Below are 16,299 nucleotides of genomic sequence, written 5' to 3'. Positions count from 1 at the left end.
TTAGAGAACATATACTTCAGGTCACTAAGACACATCACTGTCTATGGTCCCCAGGCCTGAGTTAAACACATGTCTGTGTGGCTCCTGCAAACTGAAAAGACAAGTTGCCTGTTTGCTTCCTAATCTGTCTGTCTTCCTAATCTTCCTAAGCTGTCTGAGACTATTCCTCAGACAGCTGCCTTTCCAAACTATGTCATTTGTCTTCTCTACATCATTGCTGTTAGTTTTCGGTAACCTGTCAATATCTTTCATTAATATAAAACATTTATTTAAGAGACCAGCATATCTCCTCAAGAATATACGTATTGTTCATCATGTACACACAAACTTGTATTCACTTATCTCGACTTCTTTTTCCTTTTGTCTTGACCATCTGGAGGTTCCTCATCATGTTACATGTTTCCATCAGAATGAGTTGGTCTGTTTTGGAAAGTGAGTGCCATCAAATGATTTTTCTGCCACTTTGTTTTCTCAATGACCAGGGTAAAGATCAAGTCACACATAGTTCCTGTCTTCAAAGAATTCACAATTTAGTAGGGCAAACAGATATGAAAACAATACATCTTCATATAATGACATGTAGATTACAGTATTTCATAATATGCTGTGAGCACACAGGGTGGGGCAGTCCAATCAACTTCACAGACTTCAGGGAGACTGCAGAAAACTACGTTTGACTCATACATTAAAAGGTATATAGATGATTTAAGTTAACAAGGAAGACCAGCATTATAGACAGAAGCTGCATGACGGGAGGGGGCATGTATACTGCATCCCAGGAAGCGTCAGGGGATGAGAATGACAGGGGGGCTACCTGCCAGAATATGACAGACCTTCTATTCCATTTCAAGGAATTTGATCTTTATTTTTAAGCCTATAAAACCCAATTTTAAGCATAGGAATAGCATAAACTACTTTGTGTTTTAAAACATGTTTCTGGCATCAGTGTAATTAACGGATCCAGTAAAGTAACACTTATGATCGAAAGGTAAAAGGATATCATTTTCCAGTAATCTAATTTTATGCTTGAATTCAGTCAGTGCTAATGAGAATTTAGAAGTGAGTTATTAGAGAGAACTCAAAGGTAAAATAGTCTAAAACTGTGATTTTTCTATTTTGAGAGTTGGGGGGGTGACTGCAAGGTATCGAGTTCGGTAATTTAGTTCACTGAATAAATAGCCAAAACAGGAAATATATAGGGAGAGATGGTTTTGACTGAAACAAAAAAAAAGACTTAATTTTTAGAGCAGTTTTAGGTTCACATAAAAATAGAAGGGATGTTGCAGAAGTTTCCCACCAACTCCCTGCCCGCGCACACGCAAAGCCTCGTCCATTGGTAAACAACTGATGAACCTGCGGTGACAACATTATCCCACAAAATCCATAGTTTGCCTTAACGGTTCACTCTCGGTGTTGTGTATTCTGTGGGTTTGGACACATGTATAATGACATGTATCCACCATTATAGTATCACACACATTATAGTATTTTCACTACCCAAAAGTCCTCTGTGCTGTATCATTCTGCATTCCCACCAGCAACGAATGAGAGTTCCTTTTGCTCCCCATCCTTGCCAGGTGGTGTCAGTGCTGCACATTTTGGCCTTTCTATATTGGGTGTGTAGTGGTATCTCATTGTTTTAATTTTCATTTCCTTGGTGACATGATGTGCATCTTTTCATATGCTTATCTGCCATCTGTATATCTTCTTTGGTGAGGTATTGGTTCAGGACTTCTACCCATTTTCAAAATAGGTTTTTGTTTTTTTTTTTCTAATTGCTGGATTTTAGGAGTTCTTTGTATATTTTGGATACAGTTCTTTGTCAGATATATCTTTTGCAAATACTTTCTTCCAGTCTATAGCTTGTCTTTTCAGTCTTTTGATAATGTCTTTCTCAGATCTGGAAATGCAAGTCCAGCTTATCAATTCTTCCTTTCATTGATCATGCCTTTAATGTTGTATCTAAAATGTCATAGCCAAACCCAAGGTCATTTAGATTTCCTCCGATGTTATCTTCTAGGTGTTTTTTTACTTTTTTGTTTTACAATTAGTTCTGTGATTTATGTTGAGTTAATGCTTGTGATGGGTATAAGGCCTTCACAATTTTTTACTATTTGATGTTATTTATATTTTTATTATTGTTGTACTTGTATAAAGAGCAGTTATAATTTTTGTGAGGTATTTAAGTAGAGTCGTGAGTTTGGAATTCATGCCAGAGGCTGGTGTTATAAGTAAACTTTTATGAGTTATGGGCCTGTAGTTGAAAGCATGGGGTGGGTTGGCAATACAAAAAGAAAATTTATAGAGCTGAAAGAGAGAAGAAAACTCAGGGGAAAAAATAATGGTGTTACTAAGGAAGAGGGGTGAGAAAACGAGTAAAAAGGAAAGGCAATAGAAATACTGCTGAGTAAGAACAAGTATGTAAAAAGGCCAAGCAGACAGAGACTCAAGAATGTGAAGTGTTACTGGGATCCAAAGAAGTAAACTGTAACAAGAGTGTTAAAGAAGCCATTGCATGGAGACTAGACTTTGTTTACATTGGCAACAAGACTTGAGTGGAATGGTTGTATCACACTTTTGGAATGGGTGCAGAGTAAATAGATTAAGCCTCAGCTTATGGTTTTCATTGTATTTACGGTCTCTCTGTGAGTTTGAACTAAAAAAAATTGAGCACACTTACTGACAAATATACCTCCAAGTTGGTTTATTACATTTCAACGCGTCATCAGCGTTCAAAAGCGTTAGTTAATTTGTTAAAGTCTGAGCATCTGGAATTGCTTATTTTTAGAACTCCCCAAATAAGTCATTCAGTAGATATTTCAAGAAGTTTTAAAAATTCCTTTTCCAGGAAGAATCTGTAGTAGCTCAGACTCGGGCTTTTTAAGAAACAGGCAGAGAGTTGAGTTAGCTTTGATCAAGGCAGCAACTGGTATTTCAGTAGTAACAGAAGGTCACTGCTCCTTTTCCTTTTCCAAGAAGTTTAAAAATAATGCGATAATTAACTGATTGTCCTAGGAATTCAGTAACTATTACTAAATGTGTAGGTCCCTGGGATAAAATAACCATTAGTGAATTACCATCTACTACACTTTTACTTTTCTGAGATGATTCATGGTCATTGGCCATTATCATTGTGGCCATCATTATGGCTACAACTCTCAAAGGACTGTTTCTGGCAGAGATTACTTTATTCTATCACTTTTCAGTAACTTTGCAGATGATTTACTAGAGAATTCTCATTGATTTTTTTTAACATCTTTATTGGATTATAATTGCTTTACAATGGTGTGTTAGTTTCTGCTTTATAACAAAGTGAATCAGTTATACATATACATATGTTCCCATATCTCTTCCCATTTGTGTCTCCTTCCCTCCCACCCTCCCTATCCCACCCCTCTAGGTGGTCACAAAGCACCGAGCTGATCTCCCTGTGCTATGCGGCTGCTTCCCACTAGCTAGCTATTTCACATTTGGTAGTGTATATATGTCCATGCCACTCTCTCACTTCATCCCAGCTTACCCTTCCCCCTCCCCATATCCTCAAGTCCATTCTCTAGTAGGTCTGCATCTTTATTCCCGTCTTGCCCCTAGGTTCTCATTGATTTTTTTCTTCTGGTATAATTTCTTTCTTAACAAATACATATTATTGTTGGTATTTGACTCCATAACACCTTCACTATCATTGAAACCTATTAAAATATCAAATAGGATGGAATTTGATTTCCCTTATTAACAGATGAGAGTGAAGACATAGCCTGTTTGATCCTGAAAGCAAAGGACTATACTTGGTAACGTCTTGTACAACTAAGACAAAATAGTGTTGAGTTCTTAATAGATACTTGTTGAATGTTGCTATATGAATGGGTAAGTGATTTTCAAGCATTTTAGCTAATTTCAGAAGTAATAAGAATATGTGTTTTCCCTGTTTCATTGGTCAAATAATTTGGCCCATGTGATACAAATTAATAGATTCTGTACTGTTGTCTTGTGGGTCCCCATTACTGATACTGGCTAATCTGCTTTCTGAACCTATTCAGTTTCCACCCTTCAAAAAAAAAAAAAAGTCCTTGATGTGCACAGTAGGGACAGGAAGCTGTATAAGATTTGGAAATGTACGTTAAGTGCAAACCCAAACTGTCACTCAGCCATACAGAAGAAATACACACTAATGTAGCTAATTTAAATGGTCACCAGGGAGGCAGGCTTTGAAGTTTCAGATAATTTGATGACTTCACATCTTTAATTGTATGTTTATGGGCCATAAAATTAATTATTTTGTAATCCTTATTTTACTACACATACAAATGAGTGATGGCTGACCTTTCTCCAAACTATAGTTAAAACTGCTCTAAGCTGCCTCATTAACAAGAGCACTTAGTAGTGAAGCATCAAAGTGATATAAAATGTCTTGTCATTTCAAAAATGGTCTCTGTAATGACAGATAATTTGTCCATGTCAACATTTTATCAAGGTCTAGGATCCCAGATAAGTTGAGTCAGGATCCTTCTATCTCCACTTGTTAGTGAACATTGAATTTGACTGTAGCTATGAACTATTAGAGGCTTCCTTTACCCTAGCACATTTAAAATTTAATTCCATAAATATTTGAGTATCTATAATGTCCCCAAATCATAACATAAGCTAAAGCCACAAGAAGGACAATGTGTTCCCTGTTCTTTATGAATTAACAGACCGAGTGGAAGCGTGAAGTGGTAACTCAGGTCCTAGTTAATCTATTAAAATTTCTGTGGACTCATCATTAGATTTCAAATTCAAATCGAAGTTTGGAATGATGTCACTTACACGTAACCTATCTATATGAAAATATAATAATGTGAACATTCAGTTTCAGAATCGTGATGAGATGACCATTTATTTTAAATATTTTTAAAGTGATGTTTCATGATAATCTCTATTCCTGTTCATATTTTCTTTCAATACAGTTTGGTTAGGGAAACACCACAGTGACACTTGAAGACTCTAGTTGTGTGAGAAGTTTATAGTCCTTCTTAGTCAATTTATCATTGCTGCAGAAAGATAAATTTAAATCCTTTAAAAGGCCAATGAATGGCAGAGCTCTTGTTATGTATAATAATTTTCAATTTTTGAAAGTTCATGTTTCACTCATGGAAAAGAATGTGATTATTAGAAAAATTATAAATAGATATTAAATACCTATTTATGTCAAATTTATGTAATCTAGAAAAGGTGAAACTAGTTAAAAATGATCATGTATAAATTTTAACATTATTATAATATGTTTATTTACCATATATTGTCAATATGATAGTGTTTTACTAGCTCAATGGTGCTCGTTTTTTCACATTTAGTATTTCTGAAATCTGAGTATAGCAATGGATTGTGAAAATAAAATTGGAAGTGTTATTCTTAGTGATACAAAAAATAATATCACATTAGAAAAACAGTGACATCTTAGATTCAGTGAAATATGATGCTATCTGGAGTCTTTTTAGAAAAATTGCTGTAATAAAAATAATGCATAAACAACTCACCGGGTTGGGGAGATAAGACTTATCTGCTTATATCTGTGATGGAGTCACTGTGTCCTGATGTATCCTTCTGCTTTACATAATTCAAACACAAGATAAAATATTTGAAACAAAGGCTTTTAGACATTGGACAATAAACGGCACACTACGGTGATTTCTTAAGAGAAGTAAATGAAGCGAGTTTTACAATTGTCCCAGTTTACCACCTAGAGAGAGTTTATAGGACACAGCACAGAATGGATGAACCCAAACAGAACCCTGAAGGCTCCTCAGAGGAGACAGTTGAGAATTTGAGATGGACAAAGCAGCTACAACGCACAAACCAGAGAATTGAAGAAGAGAACAGCATGAACAAGAGAGAAATGAACAGAGAGAGAACATCAGAAATTTCTCCATTATTCTTCAACTGAACAGTAATCATCACAATTTTGGGAGGAAATACCCAAAGCATGGAAAGAGTCACTGTAAAGGAGAAAACAGAACAAGCTCTGATTCCCACACAAAAATGGGAATATTAGTTTCCCACACACCAGAATGGAAACGAGCCAACAAAGAACACAAAAACTTTGTCATACATCAGGTAGAGGTAGAGAACTCAAAAGGATATGCTTCAGTATTGGGTTATAATAATCATAGACTAAAGGCTGCTCTTGGTGCAGATTTGCTAGAATATCTTTGATGAGGAGAAAGCCGTATTATAGGTAAAGCGCCAGAAATTACACAGGTGATAGAATCAGAAAACAAGAATATTAAAGTGGTTATAACTATAAATAATATGCTCAAGATGGTAGAGGAATGCATGAGCATATTAAAAACATAGAAGATATGTAAAATAACTGAATAGCACTTACACGAATAAAATATGCAATGCTGGAGATGATAGAGTAGACACTGCAGAAGAAAAGATTAATGAAGTCGAAGACATAGCAATATAAACAATCCAAGATAAAGAACATAAAATGAAAAAGAAGAAAAAAGCTGAACAAAGTCTCAGAAGGAGAGGCAAGAAAGAGGATGGAAAAAATGAGTAAATAAGGGCCAACTTAAAAAAAGTGATGGAAACAATGAACCCATAGATCTAAGAAGCTGAAAGGATTCCAACAAGAAATATGAAGAAAACTACAATAAGGCACATCATAATCAAAATGCCTAAAACCTACGATGAATAAAAATCTCCCAAGGAGCCAGAGGCAAAAAGACCCATTATGTATAGAGGGAGAAAATAACAGTGTTATAAAAGTGCAATCCAGAAAAGAGTGGATGTACATCTATGAACTGAAAGAAAAAATTGTTATCCCACATTCTTATATCCATTAAAAAATCTCTTTTTAAAAGAAAACTAATGACTTTTGATATACGCAAAATTTAAGATAATTCATCGTTAGAAGATTTACACTACAAGGAATGGTAAAAGAAGTTCTTCAGGTAGAAGAAAACTGATACCAGATAGAAATCTGTTACTGCACCAAGAAATGAAGAGAGCCATATATATATGGTTAAATATAAAATAATATAAAATAGAATTTTTTAATTTTTTAAAAAGAAAATTGACTTTTTAAAACAAGTAACTGTGTATTGTAGTGTTAAATACATATGTAGGAATAAAATATATGGCAACAGTAGCACAAAGGCCAGGAGAGAAATTAAATTATACTGTAGTAAGGATGTTATACTACAAACGAATTGGGATAATATTATTTGAAGCTAGACATACACATACTGTAAATCAAAAAGTACAGTTGATTCTTGAATAACGTGGGGGTTAGGGGAACTGACCCTCTGTGCATTTGAAAATCCACGTATAACTGATAGTCAGCCCTCCAAATCCTCAGTTCCACATTCTTGGATTCAACCAACCATAGACTGTGTAGTACTGTAGTATTTACTATTGAAAAAAATCCACATGTAAGTGCACACATGCAGTTCAAACCTGCATTGTTCAAAGATCAAGTGTAATTATAAAATATACAAAAGAGCTTCATAGCTAATAAACATAGGGGATAAAATGCACTCATAAATTGTAGTTATGAAAAGGATAATCCAAAGATGGCAGAAAAAGAAGAAAAAGATCAAAGAATAGGCAGGACTAATAAAAAACAAATGGCTAGCTGATAATATAAACTCAACCAGATCCATAATCACCTTAAATATAAATGACATAGACACTCCATTTAAAGGTAACTATTGGGCTTCCCTGGTGGCGCAGTGGTTGAGAATCTGCCTGCCGATGCAGGGGACACGGGTTTGAGCCCTGGTCTGGGAGGATCCCACATGCCGCAGAGCAACTAGGCCCGTGAGCCACAACTACTGAGCCTGTGCGTCTGGAGCCTGTGCTCCGCAACAGGAGAGGCTATGATAGTGAGAGGCCCGCGCACCGTGATGAAGAGTGGCCCCTGCTTGCCACAACTAGAGAAAGCCCTCGCACAGAAACGAAGACCCAACACAGCAAACATAATTAAAGAACGAAAAAGGTAACTATTGCTGAATTATATAAATTCAAAACATAACTATATGTTGAACAAGAAACCCACCTTAAATATATTGATATAATTAGGTTAAAAGTGATGAGATTACAAAGTGTATACTATGCTAGCAATAGTAAGGGGAAAAATAATGAGGTTAAATATATTTATGAGCAAGCATTACCAGAGATAAGAGGGACTTTGCATTAGACTAAAATGGGTCAATTTGTCAAGAAGAAACATTTATGTACATAACAAGAGAACTTCAAAATACCCATACAGAAACTGCAGAAATAAATGAATCTACAAATAGAGATTTCAATACAACTCACTCAGTGACTAATAGAATGAATAGAGGGAAAAATGAATAAGGATAAGGAATAGTGGCTAGCAAATTTTTTTTTCATTGAAGAGGCATCTAGTAAATATTTTAGGTTTTGTGAGCTATATGGTCATTGTAGCAACTATTCAACTCTGCCCTTATTGTACAGAAATGACCAAAAAATACATATTTCAATGGAGACAGTTGTGTTACTATTAAACTTTATTTACCAAAACACACAGTGGCTTGAATTTGGCCTGCAGGCTGTATTTTGCCATTCCCTGATATAGAAAATTGAATAATCCTGCTAGCAAACTTGATCTAATGGACATTTATATAATACTCCTGCCAACAAAAGCAGAATATATGTTCTTTTCAAGTGTATAAGAAAATTTACCAGCATAAAGTATAATCTAGGCAATAAAGTAAATCTTAATATGTTTAAAATATTTGTCACACAAACATTATCCCTTGAGTCCTATGTAATTAAATTAAAATTCAATAAAACAAAGATATGTAGAGAAAGCTTAAATATTTGAAAATCAAAACATTTCTATTTGACTAATAGTTCAAAAGATTTTAAAAAATCTTAGGAATGAGCATTGCATGAAAATGAAAACATGACATTTAAAATTTTATAGGATGCAACTGAAACAGTGCTTACATTGTATTTTATAACATTAACAACCTATATTAGTAAAATATAAAAAACCTCCAAAGACTTCATCTTCTCTCTCAAGAAATAGAAAAAGAAGATCAAATTAAACCCAAAGCAAACCAAAGGAAGAAAATAATATCAGAAAACAGTGAAATAAAAATTTTTTAAAAAGTAATAAAGAAAATCAATGAAACTTAAAGTTAGGTCTTTAGATGTATCAGTAAATTTGATGAGTTGATAACTTCAACCAAACTGATTAGTGAAAAAGAAAAAAAAAACTGAAGAAACAAGTTATCAATATCAGGAATGATAGAGAGGCATCAATGAAATCCTACAGACAATACAATGATGATAAGAAGATCTTATGAGCAGTTTTACGCTTTGACTGAGGTATTTTTCTCCACTTTAACTCCGAGTATTTCCCTCTTAGCTTTTCCCGGACCACAGGTCTGTAAGGAGATGGGAGCCTTTTATTTGGGCTCTAACAGTGAGATATCCCCCCTGTTTGTGCAGCATCTGGCTGATCCTCGCCTGGTGCCAGTCCGTGGGGTTGGCACTGTTTTTACCTCTTGCTCCCACTCTTTCACTAAGTGGATAAGACTTGATTGTTACTTTTATTTTGGCTCCTTGTCCTAAGTGAGCACCCTGACACCTGCTTGCTCAACAGGTGTCCCACTGAAACCTCAGGATGGGCCCAAATGACCTGTGCCATCAGGTCCTTTCCCCTGCTAATAGCGCTGAACCCTAGGCCTCTGGCAAACAATGTCAGTTAATGAGTGAATACGTAATTGAAATACCAACGAAACAACTGGTTTATTACTCAGCAAGACATTTAAGAAATAATATTTTAATGAGTTAGAAAGGTTAAGCTAACTTTTATAAATAAGTCTGGTCACAAATGCTGAGGGATCTTGATTTCTTCGAAGAAATATTTTCATGGTTCTACTATAATGCTTTATTTTTGTCTCTGAAATATATAATTTAGAGAAGAAATTTAAGCTGTTAGCGTTATATTACCAAAATGTTATGTAATACGTTAACCTGTAATTCTTAAATATCAAAAATTGTTTTTATTCTATTGGAACATGTAACCTGAAATAATAATTTACACTATTTGAACCGAAACTATAAGGTTTTCAAAGAGAGATTATATCAGTTTTATTCAAAATGTGTCCTGATCATTGATCACAATGGATCATTTTGAATTTTTACTGAAACTAAGCAGATAAAATATTTTTATTGAATATGCCAATTTTAAATAGTACCAACCATTTTAAAATTAGGGAGTGGAATGGGTAGTAAACAGTGGAATTTGTGTAGTGACACAAAGTGCTTTGTTATTTATAATAGCTTCACCTATGGCAGCTCAAGAAAATTTAAGGTGTTGCTATGGTATTTGATGTATACTTTCAATCTTAATAATTTACCTTGATATATTATAAACCTGAAATGTAGGGGAATATAGTATAATATACACAGAGGAACACATTTGTGTTTACATGAACTTATTTTTCTTAACATATCATGAAATTAACTATTTCTAAGAGTATTTCCTATATCCTACTATTCCTGATGTAAATTATGCCCCCATATTCCTATCCTTTCCTTCAGAAGTTTTTTAAAAATTAAACTTATTTTTAGAACAGTTGTATTTACAAAAAAAAGAGAGACGATATTATATAGTTTCTATGTGCTCCACACCCAATTTCCACTATTGTTAACATTTTACATTAGTATCGTATATTTGTTCTAATTAATGAACCGATATTTACATTTATTATTAACTAAAGTACCACATTTGTTAATATTTCTATAAAAAATTAATAAACAGAAACCTCAATTAAATAGAGTCGAGAGACCAGCAGGGGGAGCTCTCACGCCCTGTGACATAGCGGAGTCCAACACGTCCATCCTAACAAGGGCTCAGCCATGTAAAGCTATGGGTGGACTCTTTGTGTACTACGGCCCTTCCAAATCCCTCTTCCTCCTTATAAAAGCGTTCTCCTTCTCTTGCTGTGCGGGGACTTGCAAGTGGCTCTCCATGGTTGCGGACCCCAAAGTGTAAGTCTCTGCTGATCCTAAATAAACCCGTCTTTGCTGGAGAAATATCTGGCAGTGTCAACATTTCTATAGTTTATCCTTTTATGATTATGAATCTCATTGTGAATACCACATTATGTTTAATTATCTGGTCTCCTTAGCCTCCTCTTGGCTGTGACACTTTCTTAGACTTTCCTTGTGTTGATACCATTGACAATTTGAAGGAGTACTGACCTGATATTTTGTAGTATGCTCCTCTATTGGAACTTTTCTGCTGTTCTTCTCATAATTAGACCATTGCTATGCGTCTTTGGCAGGAATGTCACACAAGGAAAATGTCATTTCCATCGTTTCATATCAAGGATACCTACTGTCAACGTGATTCATGATTACTGATGTAGGTCTTGGTCACTTGGCTGAGGCAGTGTTTGCCAGGGTTCTAGACTGTATAGGTGCCCCTCCCCACCTTTGACGCTGGCCTTTTGGGAAGAAGTTACCATGTGCAGCACACCTTTAGGGAGTGGGGTTTATGGTCCACTGCTTTGAGGGTAGTGTATCTATGTCCATTATTTGGCATTCTTCTGTATGAGAGACTTGTCGCTACTCCCCCATTTATTTATTCAATCATTACTTTACATCAGTAAGGACACTTGGATACTTACTTTGTACTTTGATGTATAATCCAATACCATTTTATTAATTTTGTTTGGTCAGATTGTTCCAGCTTTTGCCATTTCAATGAGCTCCTGTGTCCCTTTGACATATCCCCATCGATTTTTTTTTTTTAATCTCTTACTTTCTGGAACTACAGTATGTTCTGGGCTCATATATGTCCTGGCTCAGTCCTAAAATCAAACATTTCTTCAAGGAGCCCTGGCTAATTTTACTGGAGAACAGTGTTGGAAACCACAGTCTAGGCACCGTATGTGCCCAGATCACTCTTCATTTCTCTACGCATTCATCTGTATCTATATGAAGCTAACTGTTGGTTCATTCTGATGTCTCTAACTTAAATCCATTATCATATGAGTAACCACTACCTTTTCTTCTGTATCTTCCTACTCCAATAGGAAGAAACAGTTCCCATCTTCAACATCCATTTCCTTAAATTTTCAGTTCCAGCATGCATGCATAGCAGTCCCAAACTTCTTATTTCGTATACACACAGGATGCAATTCTGTCAACTAGATCAACTAGAAAATACGCTTATGTGTGTATTCTTTATGTTTAGTGTTATAGGGTCATTTCCAAAGTTACCTAGGTTTCCAAAGGTCCCCATCATTTACCCCCAGTGAGAACCCCCATCTCATCTCACCCCTTCAGTGAGAACCTGTCACACATTTGTGATATACTTGGATTCTTTCATCATAGTCTCCATTCCTTCCTGGAATACCTCAACCTCACAAGTGATTGTTTTAAGTTACTCTTAAAACTTAAGTTGGGCCTCCCTGGTGGCGCAGTGGTTGAGAGTCCGCCTGCCGATGCAGGGGATACGGGTTCGTGCCCCGGTCTGGGAGGATCCCATATGCCGCGGAGCGGCTGGGCCCGTGAGCCATGGCTGCTGAGCCTGCGCATCCGGAGCCTGTGCTCCGCAACGGGAGAGGCCACAACAGTGAGAGGCCCGCATACCACAAAAAAAAAAAAAAAAAAAAAAAACTTAAGTTATTCAGGTTTACTCTTTGTGCTATAAAGTTCAGTTGGTTTTAACACTTGCACAGTGTCATGTATTCACAGTTACAGTATCACGCAGAATAGTTGTACTGTTCTAAAAATTCCTTGTGTGCTGTACACCTGGAACTAACACAACATTGTAAATCAGCTATACTCCAATACAAATTAAAAATAAATAAAAATTCCTTGTGCTTCACCTTTTTGACCCTACTACCCTTTCCCCAAGCCCTTGGCAACCTTTGATATTTTTATTATTTCTATAGTTTTGCCTTTTCTAGAATGATGTATAATTGGAATTATCTGGTATGCACGTTACTAGCAATCCAGCCCTTAAGACCTGTCTTACTCATTATATTAAAAATATGTGTTTTCCTGATTTCTAGCCCTATAACAAACTTAATGTGAATGGAATCACAGAGCATGTATTCCTTTGTGTCTCTTTTTTCCTCAACCCTATGACTGTGTGTTCTACTCATTTTATTTTACATAGCTGCAGTTTGATTTCTGTAATTGCTGACTGATATTCTTATGTTCTCTGCTGTTGAAGTACAATGGGTTATTTATGATTTTTGTTTAAGATTAACGTGTTATGAACATAATTTAATTTGTATTTTGTTTGCAAATATGTACAGGTTTCTTTGGATGTGTACCGAGAGATCGATTTCAGTGAGACCTATCATATCTAAGCTATATGATTAGATAGTAAATTCAAAGGTGAATTTACCAATTTATACTACCACCAATCTATATTTCCATTCATTTAAAGGCTTGTGCAGTTGAATTTGTGTTATTTTGAATCACATTAGACAGATACCCACCAAGTTTTGATTGTTGATACTAAAGCCCTGCTAGAACCATTATTATTAATATCTTTAAAAAACCCTTAAAACTTTCAGTTACTTAGACTCAATAATGGATCTTAATTTTTTCTTCTTCTTCTTGTGATTTATATATTAAATAGAATTTGGAAAGTGTATAATTTAGCTGTTACGATAAAATTGCTATGTAATAGACAACGGTAACATCTCAGTGACATCCAAACATAAGTACTAATTTGCAGGCTTACAAATCTGCAAGTTGGCTGGCACTTGGCTACTGTAGGGTGAGTCTGCAGGAATGTCTCTACTGGTCTTGACTCTGAGTGAAATGGGGATTAACAGACCCAGGCTGAGCTGTACTCCAAGTGTCTCTCATCCTCCTCTGGGGACCAATGAGTTGGCTGAGCATGAACTTCTCATCATCACTGCAGAGGCATATGAGGTCAAGGCCACATGTACAAGCCTTTTCTCAGCCTCTGCTTACATCAGGGATGTGAATATCCCATTTTTCAAAGTAAGTTACAAGTCCAAGTGGGAGGGTGCTGAAAAGTTACATGCTAATGTATACGATGTTTAACTGCTGTTACTGGGGAATGAGCAAAGAGTTGGGTAATGATGCTGTTACAACTGAAAATGTAAATTGGGTTTTACAGGGTCATGAACACATTATTTATACACTATTTTTTCAAAACCGTGTTTCTTTTGTTTGACAAGTAGGAAACTTTTCCCATAACTATGCAAAAGTTTCCAGATATATTAAGTGAATTTACATTTTCATGTGTAATCACTTGTGTAGATTGTGAAAAGTGAGCTAAGACACCAAGCTACAAATATTTGAATTAAATGACCATCATGTTTTATTTAAGAAGCAAAGGTTCATTACATAAGATTTTAGAACTGACTATTCGTTTTAACTGTTTTCAGATGTATATTCAAAGAGGTACCCCTTGTGGGGTGATTCCCTGTGACTGATGTTGTGATGAGACTAAGAACTGTCTTACAAGAAATATTCTGACAGACACTGTCTTGATTAAGATGTGCTTTGATTAAGATGTGCTCTAATTAAGATAAGAGAGGCTGCTTAGTCATTTGTTTGGCACGCTGAGCCCTGAATCTTCAGAATAATGCTAAAAGTAATGAAAAATCTTCCATTTTCTTATTGAGAGCACAAATTAGATTTAGAGTGCATAGCTTGCCCACCTGTGCTATAACCATGCCCTGTTAGAAGGCACGGATGCTGCAATTTCATTACTGTCATTAGTGATCTCTCGATAAAATGGGCCATGCTGACTATTGGACATCAAACAAGGAAGCCAGTCAGCAGGATTTGTTCCAGCAAAAAATGTTTTTTAAACAAGGTTAAGCCTAATTGGTACTGAAATATTTTCATTTATTTGACAATGCTATCTTTTTTTTTTTTGATTAATCCATTTAGATTCTCCAAAGAAATTACACAGTACATTGCACTGTGACATTCGCCACTGTCACTTGATTGGGAACATCTTTTCTTAGTATCTGTGTTAGTTTTCTGTTGCTATGTAACAGATTACCCCAGACTTAGGGTTTTAACACAACAAAAATGAGTTATTGCAGAGTTTCCATGGGCCAGGATTCCAGGCGTGGGCTCACTAGACCCTCTTCTCAGAGTCTGCCCATGCTGAAACCCACGTGTCAGTTAGGGTTGTTATCTAACTCGAGGTTCAGGGTCTTCTTCCCAGTTCATTAAGGTTATGGGCAGAGTTCACTTCCTGCACATAAAGTACCAACATGTCCATGTTCTTGCTGGCTTTCCGCCAGGGGTTGCTATCAGCTCCTGGAGCATCATTTCCATAAAGTCATTATTTTACCTACGAAAGAAACAAGGAGTACAGAGTATGATTTCAACCCACACAATGCAAAGAAAGCATTCAAAAATTTGAATCCTCATTTTAGAAAAATTAATCTTTAATAACATACACTTTATGATAGAATCTCAAATTGCAGTGTTAGGTAATTTGGGCAGTGCATCTTACTAAATTATGGGTGATACCTTTTCCTGAATGTTTTTAAAGCATAGGCCCGTTGATGTGGTTTTCATAATTGTCTTAAGGAAGGCGAAAGTTGGGAACTTATAAGGAACAAGACTTGGAATTCTGCTACCTGAAGGGACCCAAGACCTAATATACAGGAATAATCCTAGAGATTGCAAGACTTCAGGGGGGAAAAGCACATAGAGAGGCTGAATCCAAAGAATAACAGCTGTAACGCACACAAACTGGGGATTTCAGAAAAGCTCCTACATCTAAAGACACTGTTTCAGTAAACTTTACTGACTGATTCATGAAGTAAGTGGTGATTCAATCATCATTTTGATGCTAGGTGAATCCCAGGACAGTCTGCACAACCATTAGAGAGAGGAAATCTCAGGAATGACTGAATTTAATGTGAACAGGTATCAACCAAAATTATAAATAAACAATTAAATATGCACAATTATTTATGTGTGTGAGTGTGAACTAAAATTCACATTTACCATTATTCGGTGTCTTCTGGGACACACTTTTAGAAGATATTCTTTGAAACACTCAACTCTCACATCTCTCACGTCTGCAATTTTTTCCTTATAATGGAAAATCCCTTTCTGGTGTTTCTTTAGTCATATAATGTAACTTTAGTGTGAATTCAGGAAAGTGTTAATTTGAATTGGCTAGAAACGAATCAGTCGCCTTTTTTGCACAAAGATCTTAGAATAAAAGCCACAATTAAAGCTCATTTAATGATTTGGGGAAGGCATTTTTATTCATGTGAAAAAGATACCAGCTTTTATAACCCCAGCTAC

The sequence above is a fragment of the Hyperoodon ampullatus genome (genome assembly GCF_949752795.1).
Source record: "Hyperoodon ampullatus genome assembly, chromosome: 6".
Lineage (NCBI taxonomy): Eukaryota > Metazoa > Chordata > Mammalia > Artiodactyla > Ziphiidae > Hyperoodon > Hyperoodon ampullatus.
The sequence above is the reverse complement of the archived record's forward strand: the minus strand, read 5'-3'. Positions refer to the sequence as shown.